We start from the raw sequence: 14,041 nt of genomic DNA, 5'->3' as shown, positions 1-14,041 counted from the left end.
TCTCAGCTCCACGGCGAGACCTGGAGAGAAAATGACAGAAAAACTACAACAGCTCTTTGTAGCATCTCCTTATTAGGATTTTGTCATTTTATTTTTAGTAGTCTTTTTGTTCTCCCTGAAATTAGAGGTTGCCGTCAACCGCACAATGCAGTAAGTGACAGGGACAGTGCCATGAAAAAGTATTTGCCCCCTTCCTGATCTCTTCTATTGTTGCATTTTTTTGTAACACGGAATGGTTTCAGATCTTTAGGCAAAATGTAATATTAGACAAAGGGAGTCTGAGTAAACACAAAATGCATTTTAAAATAAAATGTATTACATTTCATTTATTTAGGAAGGGGACAAATACTTTTTCATAGCACTGTATATTCCCTATGGACCGTTTGTGCTTTAAGAATGTCTGTCTAAAATGAAATGCTAACGTGAAGGATTCAGTGGAACAGTCACAGATGTAATCAAAACCTGAGAAAACTTTATTGTAGAAAGAAGGCAGAATGCAGTCGGAAATCACCTTGATAGATTAAGCAGTTAAGCGTGCGCTGAATTGATTAAACTAATTGCTATTGGCTGGCTCTGCGTTAACCATTTTATGGCAGGAGAGGTGCAAGACTCCATGCATTTAAATTGGACACTGTATGTTGACGGTGTTGATGAAGAAGTGTAAGCTTTGCTTATAACCACTTATCAAGGAATTTTTTTTTTTTGAGGTCATTTTGGAGAGCAGAGAGATGCATGCTGCGGCCGATCAAAATTGAACATTGATTTTACAGTTCCTAATCAACATATGGCCTAGCGAGGCTAAAATGCAACAGCCCCGTATAAACTCCGGTAAAGATAAATATGCTAAAATGAATGTCTGGCCTTACATGGTCCTGAAAGTTGAAGTTTTAATGGACTTGACAAAACTTGTATACTTTTTAGAAAGATGTAATATTAGCATCATGCTCAGTTAAGTGCTCTTCATATCAATGCAAAAAGGGGAATACAACGTTTTTCCTTTTCCTGCCCAAGACCGGAAATATCAAAGTAATTTGTTTCGAAAAGAAATGTACAGAACAACGTTCATTTCGACTGATGTACTTTCCGTTCCTGAGCTGGCTGAAACATATGGAGTGGAGGAGAAGAGTAAAATGGAGTCTTTTTGCCAGAGGAACCAGCTCGCTGCATATAGCAAGATGAGGAAGCAGTCCAACTTCTCCTATCGTGGCTAACCTGGTTTTTCTTTTCACTTGTTTTTTGTGGCCAATGATGAGCGACCCAGGAGCACTTTGTTATTTGTTAGGCCCGGTGAGCCTGGTAATTCTGCGCACTGGATCACAGAATTGACGTTGTGTCGCGCTTCAAACGTCATGATGTAAACTCTTTTTCGCGTTTTTCGTCGTCTAACCGCCCCTCGTGCGGACACATTCCCGTTATTCATTGCGGCGTGGCTCCGTGATCGCGGTTCGGATCGGAGGTAGCACGTGTGCGGGCCGATGACGCAGGTGGAGGGCAGAGGTTACCACGGCGACTGTCGGAAGACTACAACTAGGAAGAGTTTCCTGGACTGCAGCATCATGGGGGAATTGCTATTTGAGGTTTTTGACATATATGGACTTAAATAATGTATTATACTGCAGCTAGGGGGAGGCAGCCGTGGTCCTGGAGCACTGCTGATGTTTCTGGATTTTATTCCATCTGAGCATGACTTCATGAGGGTACGAGGACTCAATATTCAATCTGAATGGTGAAATGCTGAGCACATGGTCACCCGTGTTCATTAAACCTGATAATTGATACAGTTTGTGCAGTTATGGGTTTGAATGGACCAAAAGCCATGAACATTTCTGGCACCCCTGGACCAGGGTTGCCTAACTGTGTACTACAGTGATGTGCATGATTTCATAAAGCAAGTGGCAGTACAGTCGGCTAATCTCTTGATCAGTTAAGGTTATTGATAACTTGTGTATAAGACGTGTTGATGCGATCTGCCTTTGAAATGAATGATGTCGAAGTTACGACAGCGTGTTTGTTTTGCCGTGTTCATATTCAGTTTAAAGCAGTCTTTACTGAGTAACTAAAAGGGCAGTTACAGCATGAGGCTAAATTCTTGGCTGCATTAGCCCTAAAATATTAATTATAGAATATCCACATGCTTAAATAGAGATGGCTTTAAAAGGCCAACATTTAATATTAAGGTTCTGAATTTTTTTAAACTAAAGGCATCGTGCATAATCAAACACTTACTGTGTGGATTCATAAATGCGTTCATGTCTTAACTCATGCTAAACACTTTGGGGTAACAAAAACTATGAACTGTGCCACACCTGTCAAAACTGGTTATAACTGCATATTACAGCTTGTGATACATGTCATTACACTCATATAATGTATACTGGATTTTAAATTCTGTATGGTATAATTTGCTACATACATTACAGTATGTGATTTGACAGGCGTCATCAGCTGTACTGTGCTGTCATTGACCGGTGTTATGTTATGATAATGGTAGCTTTCTGTAGGTGTGGGATATGTTTAAAGTGCAGCATTACCCCTTTTGGCCTTGGTTTAAATATGTGAAGCAAGTGTTACTTTTCTTTAAAAAAATAAAAAGAAAAGACTTTCGTGGAAGCTGAAGGAGGCCTGTTCAGGGGGAATAAGTTGGCTCGTAACCTTCCCGGACTCCTGTGGTGCTCTCCGCATCTGACCTTGATTGCCTGTCTTCCGAAAATAAAGGCAGCTACTCAACATGATAAGATGCATGATAATCCATAATATTGTGAAAAGTTCAAATGACACAAACGGCGGTTTGTGGTTCGGTGGCCAGACAAATTTACAATTTAATTAAAGATTCCACAGACAAGCCTTCAGATTTAGAGTCTCTTTAACGGGAAACCTCCGCTCCTGTCGGCAAGCCCCTCTGGGCTTGCTCAGGCATACCTGCACCAAGGAGAAACCGGAGCAAAAATATTTGTCAGGTGGCCCGTTTTTAAAAATGGCAAATGGACTGCATTTATATAGCGCTTTTATCCAAAGCGCATTACAATTGATGCCTCTCATTCGCCAGAGCAGTTAGGGGTTAGGTGTCTTGCTCAAGGACACTTCGACACGCCCAGAGCGGGGTTTGAACCGGCAACCCTCCGACTGCCAGACAATCGGTCTTACCTCCTGAGCTATGACTGGAGCCCAGTGCAATTACTGGGGGTAGCCTGCAGTTAGGGGGTGGGGTGCAAAGGTTGTGACCCTATTGAATGGTTGAAGGTGTTTCCAGCAGGTCTGTCAGTAGTGTTTGTCTGTCATGTATACTGCAACCTCTGTAATATTCCCTGTAATGTAGTGTTTGAGGGAACAAATCAGATTTGTGTTATCTAATCTACAGTAATATACTTAGTAAGCAATACAGAGACAAGGATAATAAAAACTATAAAGACTGTGCATCTATGTGTAGTGTACACTTCGCTGTACAAAGCAGACACTTGATCAAAGATTAAAAAAGGTTTCTGAAACATTTACATTTTTTATAATATGTTTTACCATGTGCATATGCACCAAGAGGCGCTGTCATCTTCAAAATGTCACTCCAGCTCTGATATTTCAGGAAAGCCGAGAAGCCCTTCAGCTCGTTGCAGTTCTCTTTTAGCAGGTCTCTATTGTCCTGAGTCAGTGTCTTTCCTCTCGACCATTGCCTAACCTTCTCAGAAACATGACTATGTGCCTAGTGGCTTAGCTCAAGTCACTCATATTAGAGTTTAGTCTACTCATTAAATGAATTATAATACAATTAATTAAGAAATTAATTTCCAGAATTGGTGGAACCGAGACGGAACAGGCTCAAAACCCCCTGCGTGGCGGAGTGTGGGATTTCATCATCTCACTTTTCCTTTCACAGCCACACTCCTTGTAAGCTTTTTTTTTTTTTTTACAATTGTCTGAGATAATGGAGGGCGGTACGGTGGGTAGCTCTGTCGCCTCACAACAAGAAGGTCCTGGACTCAAATCCGGCCTGGGCCTTTCTGGTTAGGGTTTGCATGTTCTCCCCGTGTCCGCTTGGGTTTCCTCCAGGTACTCCTGTTTCCTCCCATAGTCCAAAGACATACAGGTAGGCTAATTGGAGACTCTAAACCCTCAACCCTGCCCTGGATAAGCGGGTATAGATAATGGATGGATGGATGAGGTTGTGGATGCAGGTGCCTCTCAGGGGTTCAGACGATGTCAACACGAGGAGTTCACACAAATAACTTCAAATAAAGCCTTCAAATAACCTTTGCTGCTTTTATTTCGGAGCTGCTTAAAAGGAATATTTTCAGTGTGCATGACCGTCGCAGAGTTGTACAGTGATGGAGTGGCTAGTGCCGGCTAGTCTCCATATCTTTATATTTATGGAGAGTTTCAAATGGTCTGGAGTGTAGAAGGAAGGGCAGCGGCTGAGTCTGTTGTTTTGTTCATGCTCGCATCATCGGTGTCGGGCGAAAACCTTGTATCTGTAAATAATGTTGTTCTCAGGAACGAGAATGGTATTCTCTTTTCTTTAAAAACAAAACAAAACTTTGAACCGAATGTATTAGTTGTTGAGCTGAAAGACATTCAAAGCACACCGAGCAGGATGAGAACTTTTGATGTCAGTAAAAGCGGAGTGACAGAAAATGGACTCGCGAGGCTTTTGCATGACATTGACAACATGTTTGTGCCAGTGGCAGTATGTAGGCAAAATTTCAAAGCCTGCAGTATGTACATTTCAAAGCCTGCAGTATGTACATTTCAAAGCCTGCTGTACATACATTTCAAAGCCAAGTCAAGACGAAGAGGTGCATCTGTATAAAAGTGAAGCCAGTGTGGTGCAGGAAAACATCTTGCATGTTTTACTTCCGAATGAACTACCGTGAACTAAGATTTTCAAAATAGTCAAGTTGAAAAAGCCTCTTTGAGCATTCCGAAACTTATCTGTGATTTGCGTCAAGGGGTAAACCTGGTGTCAGTTTTCATCATATTTGCCATGGAGTTTGTGTTTTAAAAGCATCCGCGTACAGTACTGTGAAAAGGGATTTGCTCCTTTCCTCTGTTATTACATATTTGTCACACTGAATGATTTCAGACAAAACGTAATATAATACAAAACACATTTTAATAAAATAATTTCATTTATTTAATTAAAAAAGTAATCAAACACCCATATCACCCATGTGAAAAAGTTGGCCCCTTAAACTTAACTGGTTGTACCACCACGGCTGGCTCCAGTCAAGCCTGGCTGTGTTCATTCAGCTGAATCTAATTTTCAATTAAATTTGGTTAATATTGTTTGAGTATGTAAAGGGGCAATTCCTTTTTCACATGGTTGATATAGGTGTTTCATAACTTTTTTCATTAAATAAATGAAACAATAATTGAAATTTTTTTTGTGTGTGTTTATTCAGTTTCCCTTTTGTGTAATATAACATTTTTTCTAAAGATCTGAAATCATTCAGTGTGACACATATGCAATCATAGAGGAAATCAGGAATGGGGCAAATACTTTTTCATGCCGCTGTAGATTATTCCTGCAGGGGAACAGTACGGGATCGAATTTTGAAATCCCTCCGTAATGTTATTTTCATAATCGTCAGCTTTTTTGGCTCTTGCTCATGGCCGTAATGAGGTAATGGAGCAGCTGGCCTGACTGCTGGAAGCAAACTGCTCTCTTCAGGTACCATTAGCCATGCATTTACACGCGCGTTTGTGAGTTTATTTTTAGGCCTGTTTTAGCACTTCGTCCTGTAGCCAGCCTACTTACGATAGCAGCAGGAAGTCGCTCACGTTGCGTCACGGTCCTATTTTACAATATGCACATAAACCCGTTACTGCGATGCCACGGCGATGGACGGCTATTTATGAATGCTCACAATCAAATGCGCTAGTCTGTAAGGTAAGTACAAAAAAATAATGAAGTCCATTTGTCCCCTGCGAAAGTGGACTGCTTGAGCAATCAGTGGAAGGGAATCTGAATTCATGCAAGTGCAACGTGTTCTTGGCTTCATTTGATGCTTGCCAGTGCTGGGGTTGGCACGGGGAGCGTGAATCATGAGTCGGCATAGATCACCCCTATACTTTTCCGTCATTACTAGCCTGTGCATTTCGACGGTGTCTCTCAGGTAAACTGAAAATATAAAGTAGAAAGTCAGGTAAGGTCGAGAAGGAAAAAAAATGGTGTGTGAGAAATAAAGGGTTTTGAGAGAAACTCTCACCGAAGGGTATATTACAGAAAATCAGAGACTGTGCCGTGTTGCCCCATAATGTGCACACCTGAAATCCTCCCTCAAGTCTAGCCAGGCACTTTCTTCTCTTTGAATTAAAATAAAACTGAAATAATGGGGCGCTAGCCCGCTCCTGCCTGGAGCGGGGGGCAGCTCCAGTATGCAAATCACTAGGGCCGCACGGATAAGGTCTAATTTCGTGATCCCTGCCTCTCCAGGATATTAAAAGCATTATCTTGGTTTGCTTGACAATGTATCCCATTCCGTATCCTCACACTGAGCTTCAAAAGAAACATATCACTTAGTCCGTGTCTGCATCTTTGTGCATGAATTGGGAAAAGAAGCACAGGGGTTTCAGAGGGTTTCAGAGGCTGATGGTTTTTGTACAGTATATATGTATTTTTTTCGGTTGATTCATCACAGTAACATTGACTGTGGTATAAGTAATGTGTGGTTTAATTTTCCAAAAACAATTAGCTTGTTCTGTATCTGTGGAAATCGGCTTGCCTGGTTTATGTATTCATTCATTTTTTAAATTTTCATCCAACTACTCCAGGAGTGTAAGAAAATACTTTTCCGGAACTTTCCGCTGCAGGTTGCGCAGCAAAGCCTGCTGTATTGCTGGACAATTGAGATATTTTTTCTCAGCCCCTTCCAGTTGAAATACAAAAGAATTAACAATGGCTGCTTTTCACCTGGTTCCTCTTTGCTTTTGACTTTGGTTTTAAATTCAGTGAGTGCTCACCTTTGGGCGAAGTGCTTGAAGAAAGAAGCCGGTGTCAGAAGTCAGCGCTTATGGATTGGAACACTCATTGCGTTAGGGTCTCCTGACACAGCTCATCACTGTTTGGTCCTCCTGACCCTCGGTTCACCATGATTGGAAGCTTTGTATAGAGGGGGCAAGGCAGTTTACTACTTCAATACTGAATCACATGTCATTTTGTGAAGATGCACAGAAAACTTTTCTGGAATGGTTATAAAAAAGGGCCTGATTTGAATAAACTTATATATGAAGCGCCTCCATTCCAGAGGGCTCCATCCCACTTAACTCATAGACAAACAATGGTAAAAATTTTCATTTAAATTTATTTGAGGTTAAGCGATTTGGCATCTCAGTGCATATTGATGCCGGATTACAACAGCAGCCACCACTTGACCCCTTTGTCTTCTCAGCCAATGGCAACAACTTTGGCAATAACACATAACTTAGACATAGCTCGGGAGTAATGCACAGAACAATCAAGGCATTGAAGTGGTTTGCTGTTTATGAAATATAGATAATGCCCTGAAAAAGTCACTCATTGAGCGGGAAACCCAAGGACAAGTACGTAAAATGTGAACGAATGAAAAGTACGCGTATCTAACTTTCTGACTTCAGTCTGAGAAGTGACTGCAGCAGCCTTGCATGTGCAAGCTGAATGCTTTCTTTTTTCCCCTCTTTTTCTTTTAAATCCTGGAATGTTTTGCGTCAAAAAAAAAAATCTGTCTCCACTGATGAGTGTTACCGCCATCTGTCTTGCAGTGCCGCTTGTGCGCGGGGTTCACATTGCGGTCCCTCCAACCGTTTCCCCGCCTCTCCCCCTCCCCCTCCCCCTCCGTCTCTCCCTGCCTGAATTCTGCTGGAACAGGCCCAGGGAGCCTGCTCCTATCCTGGGCTTTGATGGTGACTTTTCCCCTTGGCTGTTCTCTATTCCTGGTCTCCTCTCAGCCCCATCTTGAAACTTTTTTATTGCTTTGTAATTCAAACCATGGGAGTACACAACAGTTGAATGGTAATATGGCAGAAACTGTACTGTGTTTTTTATCTCCTTGCAATGGAGGAGCCACAGAACACAGTGTATTGAGCCTCTTCGCAGTGACATCACTGCAGGCTCTGTGGGAACAGACGGTGTTGTAAAGACCTGTTAAATTGGTCATTTGATTGGTGTCGATTGAGAGTGGTCCAGGAATACTCTGCTGCTACCAGAGCTGGTGTCGAGAAAATATTTTGAATATTTAACCCTTCTTACTCCAGTAAAACTCTGGGAGATGACTGCCAATTTGAAACTTTATTCAGAAAATAAAGTTATTTCGTATGGTTTTTTGTTTGGTTGGCATATGTTTTTGATGAAATTTCTCAGGGATCTGCAGGAGAGTTTTCAGGTTTTACTGGCATTTAAACTTACATGTTCAGATATCCTGGACTTCTGGCATGATTGTTGAAGGTGCTATTCAATGGAGAATTTGGTTTGAGTCATTGATTGGTAGAGGTCCAGGAATCTGAGGGTGGGACCCCTGGGGGAGAGGGGTGCCATCTGTGACTTCATCAGGCATCCAGCCAATTGTACCAGTTGTGTTTCCATATTCAAGAGCTTAGTCATAGTGGTGCCGAGGTGTAAACTGCACAACAAGTGACACAATGGTACAAATCATATTGTGAGATGGTACAGTACAGCATCGGTGTACAACGAAACGATTATTAGACCATCTGATTATTACTGAATGACTCTCCAAGCATCAAATAGAACATGTTGCACCTGAACAGATGGGTAACAAACAGGAAATCCATGACTAGCTACTTGCACTCTTGTCATGTGGCGTGCAGCAACATGTTTTGGCCGGTCACCTGAGGCCATGGTCTGTCTGTGTTAAGCCTTTCTTTGTCCCAGTAGGTGTTTCAACATTCATGTTACTTGCCTCTATTCAGTATCGTTTCTATATTCATTCGGACAGGGGCAGGGATCCTCATTGCTGGAGGATCTTGTCTGCTGCTGGTCTTTGTTTCTTCCAGTTGCATTTGTTCAGTTAATTAGATACAATAATTTGATTCAATCATAGAATGGATCACAGTGAAACATCTCTTAAGTCATCAGATGTGATGTCATGCAACATGGCTAAAATGTCAGATCACTAATTTGGCTAATTAAGTTATCAAAAGCATTAGTTGAAATGGAGTCCAGTAACAGATGTGGTCCTCCGGGAATCTTGTGCTCAAATCCTGCACTTGGGCGCAATAAATAAAATAACTGATGCATTTTTAAACTGTAGCTCAGTGAAATGTTCGAAATGCCATTTCATCACAGTACTGGATCACCATTGGATAGAAACTACAATGGTTCCAATATTCAAACACCAATTTTGATATTCGTCCATGTAATCCAGTTTCCAATCATAAAAAGAGCCTCTAATATTGCATCCAAAAATTACGATTTCTGCAATGCCAAAATAAAAGCTCTCTGGTTTTGGACCCCCTCGCTCTTTCCTTATGCCACCAACCAGTTCAAAAGATTTTAATCCAATTACATGAAACATCAATACCCATTAGAGGGACTTGGGGTTTGTACCTAAATGCACATGGTTCAATATATTCTGGGGCCCAACAGAGACAGAAACCAAGTATATCTATAATTAGGCTTAATTAGTCATTACTTGGAATGAGTCAGAGAAGCTTTTAACTGTAAATGGAAGGATTTTTCTGCAGTGCAAATGATGAATTTTTCATGCATTTGTACATGAAGCCTACTGTATGCCTTTATAATCTAATGATTTAGGAAGTTCTTTTGCCTGACCATTTGGCAAGTTTGCTCACTTGATGCAAGAATGATTTTTTGATACATTTAGGGAAGTCGCTGTCACCTCAGAGAGCAGGAAATGTGATCTAAGTTTAACTGCTAGATCATTCAGGCGATCCATGTGATTTTTATACCTGGAGTGTGACTAATTCAATCCATAATTTTAGCTCAAGGTGGTTGTAGCATAGTGTACAATATCCTCACTGAAAGAAAACAGCGTATCTGTCATATTTATAATGACTTACTTAATACTGAGTTGGTACGCGGTGTGTAAATCCATTTTGTAATTACACCTTTTTTTCCCTTTTGTGCTTGACAATGACCATTCGCGCCTTATCTTTCAGGCTCTGGTGAGCAAGGGGGATGAATCTTCTATTACGGGCAAGATATTTTCCCTTTTCAAAATTGAATGGATATAACAGTGTCCCAGCCTGCCTGCATTTACCTAATAGAACCCTCTTGTGGAAGCATTATCGTAAAATCTGTTAATCACACCAGTGCTATATTACATATCAATATCTATTGTCAGCTCTCACTCATTGGACATAGAGTGCCCCCCCCCCCCCCCGCCCCACAATCTGAACTGGATTCAAATTTGTTTCTGCATTGTGCTTATTGTGTTCGTTTAGCACGTGAGCGGCGAGCAGATGTGGTGTAAAGCCTGTGAAATTACTTTTTCCGTCTCCCATGTGACTTCATGTAATTTCTTCAACATAATTTTTCGGCCCTCCGTAGAAGATTAGATGGCCTGCTTAATCCAATTTTGTTTTCAAAATAAACATTCCATCACTTTGTCTTCTTTTGAAAATGTCATTTTCTCCAAACCTGTACCCCCCCCCCTCTCTTGCTGTTCTCTACATTATATATTCATGAGTATTCCTAGTTCTCCGGTTCAGCCCTTCAGAAGTGCAGAACCTAAGTTCCAGTGTATCTTCAAAGGGGCAGGAATTGAATCTGCACTTCTTTTTAGGATTCAGGCCAGCAGCATTTAGCATCAGAAAGAAACAACACTTTTTGCCCGCTACCATTTAGAGCTAGGATTGAATGTTTCCACCAGTTATGAGTGGTGCTGTTTATGATTTTTGGTTCACTAATGTGCTACTAATCAGTGTACTAATTTGCTAATGTAAACCACATCGAGCTTCTAAAAATGCAGGTCAAAGAGGAAAAAGCATGATATCAAAAAAACTTCCAAATATTTGTAATACAAACAAAAGTGCTTTATTTCCTGTCTTTTCAGTTCACACGGTAAATGCATCAGTGATTACAGGTTGTTAAGAAAATAGCACAAACTGCCTGTATTTCTTTAATGAGGCAATTTTTTTTGGAATTGTAAAAACGCAGTTACCTTCATCCCAAATATTTAGGATAAGTCGTGGAAGGATTGGGATATTGCATTAGAGTTAGAGTAATTTAAATTTGAAAGGTCAAATGCCCAATGTTGTTGGCTCTGGCCTTTCTAGTGTAAAATACTATATCAGCAAGGTGCCACATCAAAACAAGTAGTAACTTACACATGAGTCCTAATGTACTCTATGAGCTTTATTGTTGCAGTTTTTTTCATTAATTTGCCTGTGTCTCTCAATATTTGACTATCTTTCAATTTTTAATATTATCCATTGGCACAATGAATCTGAAGGTTAGTGAGGTTTTTCTAACTGGGCACAGTTTTTTCTCTGTGATATCAGTCATTTTGATGAATTTATCGAGTGTTTGTGTGTATGGAAATAGGGATGAGCAGTGGCATCATCACACACATGCTAATAAAAATCTCAATGTCCTCACAAACATGCTAATCGAAATCTGTCTTCACAACCATGTTATAATCAAAATCTAAGACTGTCCTCTCACACTTGCTAATCAAAATCTCACTTTGCCTGCCTGTGCCCCTTACGTGCCTGCATTCAGTCAGGCCTCCTGCCCCCTGTCCCAACCCCTAACCCTGGTGGTAGAATGGGCTTCCCATTGTGATCAGAAGAAGCCCTGCCCATCTTTTGACACGGACAGGAGACTCATCTCTTCAGACTACACCATGACCTTCCTTAGCTACCTTCTTTTTTGTATTTCATTTTGGGATAGCGAAGTTATAGGCACATCTGTGTAAATGCAGTTTAGTTGTATAGTGGTATTTTACACTTCTGTTTACAATACTAATAGTTGGGTTGTTCTTTTAACTTTATATATATTGATTGATGGTCCATCTGTGCCATTATAGGGAAATCACTCTTTTTTTTTTTTTTAAACTAACAGTGGTGTTCTCCACTGTTGTAAGTTGAACTGAAAAAGAGCATACGCGTGCATTTAAATCAAAATCTTGTGTCCTCGACTCATGCTAATGAAAACATCACTGTCCTCATACACAGACTAATCAACATCTGAATGTCGTCATGCGTAAGCTAATAAAAAAGTCCAGTCTTCACGCACATGCTAATCAAAACTTGAGTGCCGTGCTCTATCTAATCTGTTTTGGTCTAATCGCGATGCTAGATTGCAGAAGGTGTCACCATCCTCCCTGTGGAACACCACAAAATCCTCTTCCCAAGCTGCTAATAATACGTGACAACCTTGTACCAGACCATCAGAGCTCCATTGAGCTATACCTGCCAATATTTCCACCAACATGCAAGAAATCTGATCTTTCCTAACCATCTAATCCATTGTGGTTTTATATTTTTTTATATTAGGGTTTATCTTTCTGGGCAACAGACTCGCTTTTTTGGTTGCCCTGGTTTTTCCAGCCATTTAGCTGTTTCAAAGCACCATTTTCTCCTTTCGGATTGGTTGTTAGTCTCTGTCCTTTTCCAGGATGTCATTACTTGCATGGGTCTGTAATATAGTTGGTGATCCGTTTGTCATTAGTGAAACTGAGAGGTTCACTGCACGTTCTTCAGTCTGCATGTTGCCACTTAGATTATTGTGGTACTAATCTGCACCATATATAGATTGATTGATTGATTGATAGATATGTTATAAACGTTTTTTAAATGTATCGTATAAAGCTGGATATATTATGCACTGTGTGCTCATAGTATCATCTGCAGATTTATTTGCCATTTTTGCGTGATTGGTTTTCCTGTATCTTATTTTCCCTAGCAGGTATCTCAGATGCTAAAAGGAAGCTCAGCAGTGTTGCAATGTAGTCTATTGTATTTCTGTACATACACTCAAAGGATGTAATTTGTCATAATTTGCGTGTTCATCTAAGCTTTTGTAAAGCATGTGATGAATATCTAGCAGATATACATAACAATACGATGGGAGTGGTACAGCCGTCCTGAAGTAAACTCAAAGTGAAAATCAAGGCAATGTAAGATAATGTTAATGCACGCTAATGCTTCATGGCCCTGTTAAATAAATTCCTCTTTCTGACAGTAGCACTTCATCTACTGCTATAGGTCAACATCGCGTTTTAAAATAAAAATGAGGAAGGATCCGAAGACACTAAAACAATGAGAGGTGAATCATGTTTGACTGTAATGTTAATTTTAACTGTTGCCAGTGCTGGTCTTGTCCTGGTGGAACCTTGGGGAAAGGTCAACCTCCCCATGTTTTCTGCTGTAACAGTTGGGACAGTTTCTCCACTGTTCAGCCGCCAAAAATGATGTTCCATAAAATGCAACAAGCTTGAGACAAGGTCAACAGGGTGTGATTAACTCAAGTCTATGGAACCACATATTTGGTCCATCCATATCAACTACAGAATTCTTCTCATTGCTGGGGGGTCTCATTTTTTCTCCTACAATTCCCAACAAGGCCGGCGGTGACACCCCGTGGATTTTATTACCTTGCATTGCTGATGGGCTGGCTTATCAGTCCAAGGTCTTCGCAAAGTGTCAGAGATATCTGCCTTTTTTCTTTTTTGAAATGACACTCAGTATAGTTACTCTTACTCTTATTAATAGCAAACCCTAAGCCAAGAGGCCTGCAGCAAGGTGTCAATCCTTACTGTATATGCCTGGGTGGTTGATGGGAAAAGGCAGTGTTGAGCTGAAGGCTCCAGCTTATCTCCCCATAGATCCCCACTCATTGCAACTCAGCCCCAGCAGTCTCGTCACTGGCAGCTATTGTCAGAGCCGAGGTGTTTCACGACAGGTGTGGTGGCGATTTTCAAATAATGCCGAATGGAATGGGAGTACATCAGATTGTAACTGACCTGCCTATCAAATATTCCTCTGCACATTTAATGTACTTCCCTTTGGAATCCATTTGAATCCGCTAGATTTACGAAACTGCCCCTGAGAGCAGTGTTTAAGCCAATTTACACCATGCTGATAAGCCTTCTTG

General features: G+C 40.9%; 1 protein-coding gene across 5 annotated transcripts in view; it reads left to right on the top strand.

Annotated features, from left to right (window-relative positions):
- Window positions 1-14,041, top strand: part of sdk1a (sidekick cell adhesion molecule 1a) — a 289,638-nt gene that overhangs the window by 89,238 nt on the left and 186,359 nt on the right. The window lies entirely within an intron of this gene.

This window comes from Anguilla anguilla, chromosome 17, assembly GCF_013347855.1.
Source record: "Anguilla anguilla isolate fAngAng1 chromosome 17, fAngAng1.pri, whole genome shotgun sequence".
Taxonomy (NCBI): domain Eukaryota; kingdom Metazoa; phylum Chordata; class Actinopteri; order Anguilliformes; family Anguillidae; genus Anguilla; species Anguilla anguilla.
This window is presented reverse-complemented; position numbering and strand designations above follow the sequence as displayed.